Raw genomic sequence first — 6,000 nt, forward strand, 5'->3', positions numbered from 1 at the left:
TGCATATATGGGCGGTTTTAGCGGATACTAGCCGACTGGAGATCTAACGAGTTTTGTCACGACCGCGGTGTGGTATCTCAATTTTTCACTTTCTTAAGTAGAAATAGAGCAAACATTATTCTTTTCCCATGGCGCTGTTTCAGATACTCGCCCGCGGTGTTGCAAACTTTGTTGTGACATTGTTCGTGGACGTCATGGTCGGTCGCGCCGAGATGTGTGGCTATCACAGATGATCGCGGTTTTACCGTCTACGAAAAGGCTCACAGCTAAACATGTCTCGACGTCTCCAGTGAACCACAATCAATGTGGGTATTCGTACCACAAGATATATTTGTGCTGTCACAAGGACGGCAGTGGGAGAGCCCCGCCAATCAGAACGCTGGAGTCGTCCGCTCGGGAGCATGCAGCAAACTTGACCGTACCTTCATCCGCCTTCATCCGCCCCGCGCTCTCGTGCGCACGGTGGCAAGGACGCGACCGCATGCGGCTTAAAAACTGTCGTACAGCGGCCTTTATGCGCACAGGCGAGCGAGCTATTGCGCTTGCTTGGCGGTGCGCTTGCATTGCGCAGACTGCGATGTAGGATGAGAGGTGTGGACAGCGCATACGCTATTGAGCTCGTCATGGAGCACGCATACAGGTCATTAAAATGAAGCTTTAAATGGTTTAAAAAGAAGGCGCGAACTAGTTTTCATAGGCAAGTGTACATGCATTGCAGGAAGGAAGCAGTTTAGGTTTATGGGGGTTTGACGTCCCAAACCGACTCAGGCTGTGAGAGACGCCGTAGTGAAGGGCTCCGGGAATTTCGACCACCTGGGGTTCTTTAACGTGCACTGACATCGTACAGCATACGGGCCTCTAGAATTTCGTTTTCATCGAAATTCGACCACCGCGTCCGGGATCGAACCCGCGTCTTTGGGCCAGCAGCCGAGCGCCATAACCACTCAGCCACCGCGGCGGCACATGAAGGAAGCGTTGTGGATACAATAGAGTAGTGGCGTTACGACACGGATATAAGGAGCAGTATCAGGCATCGTTAGACATCAGGGGGCGCCGTGCGCTGGCTTTCGCTCATTTTAGCGATTTATACAGCAAATCGCACATATTCCATCATTTTTTGTGCCGAACGACAACGGCACTCTGTAAATTACGCCAGAGAGTGCCGTTACAGAGTGTCGTTTTCGTGTGGTAATGTGTACATCAGGCAGGCTGGTCGGTGCGTGAACGGGGGCTTGTTGAGCACGCACATTTACCAGGCAGTGACTCTTTTGTCCGTATTACAGTACTCGGCCGGAAATGTAAGTGCACGCCACACTTTCCCAAGCACCACTAACCTGTTCCGTCATCAGGATTAGGTAACTCGTGAAGTGATGGACGCCTTTTTTTATAAGGAAAACCGCTTGCCCGTGTCTCAGTCAGCCTACAGTGGTCTTGTCAGCAAAGATTTCCGATACTGGGGTGCCCAGCTACCCCCTGCTTCTGAATAGTATTTATGTACTGATTCTCTTTTCTTGTCACTTAGTTCACCTTCTCTTCAGGCGGTTATGTGCGCAGTTTTCCGTGGTTCTCTGCATTTATTCCATCTCCTTTTCATTAAGCCTTTAGTTGCGAGTCTACGCGTGTGAACTCTTCTTTCTCTTGCGTGGTCTGTATAGTTTGCTGTGTTTTTCTCTGCGAATATTCTCCAACTATCCCAAACTTCTGCTTCGCTACACTTTCACTGCCTGGACACCAAGGCGTAAAAAGGACCATTTACCTCGATATATCGATTCTTGACGAGAATTATCAGGTGGCAGAAATATAGCCCTTGCCATCCATTACGCCGCCTATCATACACCATATGTAGCTAATGCTTGTAAACAGATACTAACTTGATTTCAAGTGCCTATATGCTTCACGTAACGATAACGCACTTTCTGTTTCGCCTACGCAGGGTACAGAGGGAGTCAGGATTGTCTCCCGCCCGGCTAACTGCAGTCTAGGCAACTGGATAAAAGTGGTGTTGCTACCTGTACTTCTCGTCTTTGCCGCTACAGGGCTCATCTACATGACCACAACGTACTGGATGCGGATCCAGCGCGGGTATTTTTGGCGCACAAGCCCACTGCTACACCGCGTTAAGAACTCGGATATCCCGCTCCTCCCATATTGTGACAGCATGGCGTGCAAAACCTATCGGTCTCTACTGAAATCCTCCGTCAATCGGTCACAAAACCCATGCAAAGACTTCTATCGATTTGTGTGTGACGGCTGGAGGAAACAGCACCATGTGCTGTCAGTTGTGGATGCTGCACAGGACACGATGTACACCCATGCGCTCAATGAAATTGAGAATGATCCCGGATTCGCCATGAGTAAAAATACTGCAGCAGCGTCGGTGCCGAACGTCCGAAAAAGGATAGCCGATTTGGTTGCGTCCTGCGTCCAGTATTCTCGGAACAGCCTACACGAACTGAAAATGTTCTTGGCCGAACGACACCTCCCATGGCCTGCTACCTCTACCAGGGACCTGTTAGAGATTTTGCTCGACTTCTCAGGAAAGTGGAATCTCCACTTATGGTTCCAAATGACCTTAGACCTGGCACCTTACCGCAGTGGGACGGGAGAGCCTTTGCTCAAGATTGGAAACAGCGCCAAGTTTCGAGCCTGGATAGCTTTGATGCGAGCGATGAGCGGTCAACGAAAAGAGACCCAGCTGTCTCTACGCTACAGGAAGTATATCAGAAGTGTGCTGGGTCTCTTCGGGGTTTCGGAGTCACGAGCAGAACAACTCGCCTCTGCTATCCAGGAGATGGATCGGCTGACACTGGATGTGTTAGGGCCCGCGATGGCCGATCCAGAACAGAAGATCTTGCGCATGTCAATTCAAAATATGGCTGCAACTGCGACACCTGGCATCCCAACCGGCCGCTGGTTGCAACTTCTCAACGAGTACTTCGCCTGGGCGCGGCTCTTTTCTGCTACCAATGAAGTGCAATTGGAGAACCCCGGGCTTCTCCGGGCTGTTGCTTACCTCCGGGGGCGTAAGGCTGAGACGCGGGAGGCTCTTACCCTCAGCCTAGGCCTTCGCGTGGTTACCGAACTTGGTTGGATGGCAGACAAAGAAATTGCGGATGGCACACTTCAGCTCATGGATCTTCCCTGGTCAGCGCACACCCGCCGCTGCCTTGTTGAAGTAGAAATCAACACAGGAGTGGCTTGGTCTAGCCTCTTTCCCAGACACCAAGGCGTAGAGACTCTTGTTCAGAATGTTCGAGACATCCTGGTTAGTGACGTAATGCGCCGCAGCAACGCCACGCTTCAGCTAAGCGCAAGAAAGGGGCGTGAACAGTGGGACATCGAAAGTTACCTCGTCAATTTACTACCGGAGCCCAACCCCGGACCAAGCTTCTTCATCATCTGGAAGAGTTTGATGAATATCCAGTGGCGGCTGCAGCAACGTGGCTTGAACAACGTCATCAGACCCAGATCCGTGTTGAGCCAGACATGGAGTATTTACGGTGCACTCACTGCCTCGGAGGAATTCTTCGTATTCCCCCTGTACCATCCAGAACTGCCGCCGGCAGTCAACTACGGTGGAGCAGGAAGGCTGCTGGCAGACGAAGTTCTGAGGGTACTTTTCTACGAGCCCTTTCAGGGCCAGCAACAGGTGGGCCAGTACTACTACGTTGGGGATCTCAACGAGGGTCACGCGGCGATATCATTGCCGGAGTGGTCCCCGTTCCACGTCGACACGAGAGCACTGCTGGCGGCCTGGAAGGCATACAGACAGGACTTACAGCGGCACTCCACTGACGTTCATTCCGGGCGGTCGTCGAGGCTTGCGGATGACAGGCTTTTCTTTGTGGCCTCTTGCTACGCACTTTGCTCAAGTGGGTACTACATGGGCGAGCTGGACGGGGATGCCAGCCGCCGCTGCAACGTGGCCACTGAAGCGCTGTGGGAGTTCAGGACGGCATTTCAGTGTGACAATCAAAAAGATTAGCAGTTGGGCCTGTAGTTGGCGTTGTTTTGTTTCGTTTTTTTCTTCTGCGACGGGGACTTGGACATTTTATGCCGATGTGCTGAAGGTGTAAGCATCAGTGTGCTTCCCTTAGTGCACCAGCTGTAGACAACATAGTGGCTTCATGTACTGGCTTGTGTTGTTTTCTTGGCAGCTAGACAAGTCTCACTGCATGCTGACGACACGTGTACTTGAATGCTACGGGAAAAGTATACGATGGCTGTCGGGGATATTCTAGCGTCGTGAGTTCTTGACTGCCTAATGGGATTCTATCTCGCATAAGCACAGGCTCTTGCATTTCACAGATGTTGCTTTGCTGCCTCGTGCGATTAACATTGAAAAAAAGATTCCGCTTTTCCCCGGCCTAGGTTTGAAGAAAGTTCTTAAAAGGCAGTCTCAAATGTTATACCTGGAAGAGCCATAATCAGGAATTGTACATTCTGGATGACGAGCTCTTGTGTTCCACTGAATAAATTCCTGTGTGCTATAGCTATCTGTCCACATCGTTATCACTCTGAGCTATTTCGGATAAAGGATTTTTGTTGCTTGTTCTCTGTTAGATGAAACCTTGGTTGTGCCAAGCCGTTGACTTTCACACTGTATACGTCAAAGGGCCTTACGCGGGCCTTACGCATAACGCGGGTGAACATAGAATGGCGGATCTCTCGCAGGACTTGGGCCATGGGTATGGATGGCAAAAAAAAAACTCATTTAGAAGGTTCATGCAAAGAAATTAGCCTTCATCGCGATTTTTGGCCAACCCTGCTGGTACAGTTTCTCATGATGTCTTATTCCTTGTGGAATTGTATCGTCTTGATTATAAACTTCGTTTGTTCTCATTTCTTTTAATCGGGTTGCAGATACAGCTTCGGGTAGTGTGGAGGGTTTAAGCCGCAGTATTTTCCGTGTGAAATACGTGGCAGGCAGCTGGTGGAATGATTTTGAACCGCGCAACAAACTGGGACTAAGAGGACGATAATAGAATTCAACTAGTTACTCGCACATGTGTGAAAAACAGCTACAGAAACAAGCTTGTGTGCCCACGGTTGTTGTCTGCCTACTACCTTTTCATTGCACGGATCTGCATCTGTCGCGTCGAATCGCTGCGGCTGCTGGTCTAAGACAAAAATCGCACGTGTAATTTTTCAGTCCACCACTGAACGGAGGAAGGGGGAAATACACTCGAAGTTCAACAAATTTGCGACGCAGTGCGCCAGTGATCGCTCACATCCGCGTGCATGCCACTTTTCGTAAGCCAACCCCAGCGTAGGGTGGATATCGACATTCATAAGTGCTCCCTGTAGTTACTAACTTCCCTTTAGTCGAACCAAGCTTTCGCGCTCGAATTAACCGCTGTAGTTAGAAAGTATCCACGTTGCACAGGCACTTACTCAGCCCTGGCTAATGGGAACGTACAGTCAGCGTCACCCTTGTGTAGAGCGCTCGACCGGTGCACTTCTCTACAAACAAATCCAGATGTCGCCGCAGTCTCTAGGGTCCAAAAGCAACACTTGCACGCAGGGAGTGCCAGATAGACCCGCAAACAAATCAGACGTGAACAATTTGCCCAGAAATCAGGGGCTGATCTTTAATTTGAGTTTTTATTATCAGGTACGCACTGCTCGAGCGCTCTACACAGGGATGACGCGGACTGTAAGTCTTGACGCCTACATTTCACGAGAAAATTTAAAAATTTGGTGGTTTTGTTCTGCGTCTGAAGCTGGCCGCACTTCTCGCCGCATATTCAGTAATTCGATCGCTAGATCTAATAAATGAATGTTCCATACTCATCACAAAATTCAGAGATGCTGTAGAAACGAACGTTACAAAAAATGCTGCCAGAACGAATGGAACATACAAGTTTTTATTCGACATTAGATTAATAATAATATAGCGATGTTCATGTGATGGCAGATAATGCAAAGACCAATGACGGAGGCCACGAACCTGCCGTGAAGGCTCAGTCGCTGCCGCTTGGACGCGGCGGCCGCCTTTCA

Source organism: Amblyomma americanum, chromosome 1, assembly GCF_052857255.1.
Source record: "Amblyomma americanum isolate KBUSLIRL-KWMA chromosome 1, ASM5285725v1, whole genome shotgun sequence".
NCBI lineage: Eukaryota > Metazoa > Arthropoda > Arachnida > Ixodida > Ixodidae > Amblyomma > Amblyomma americanum.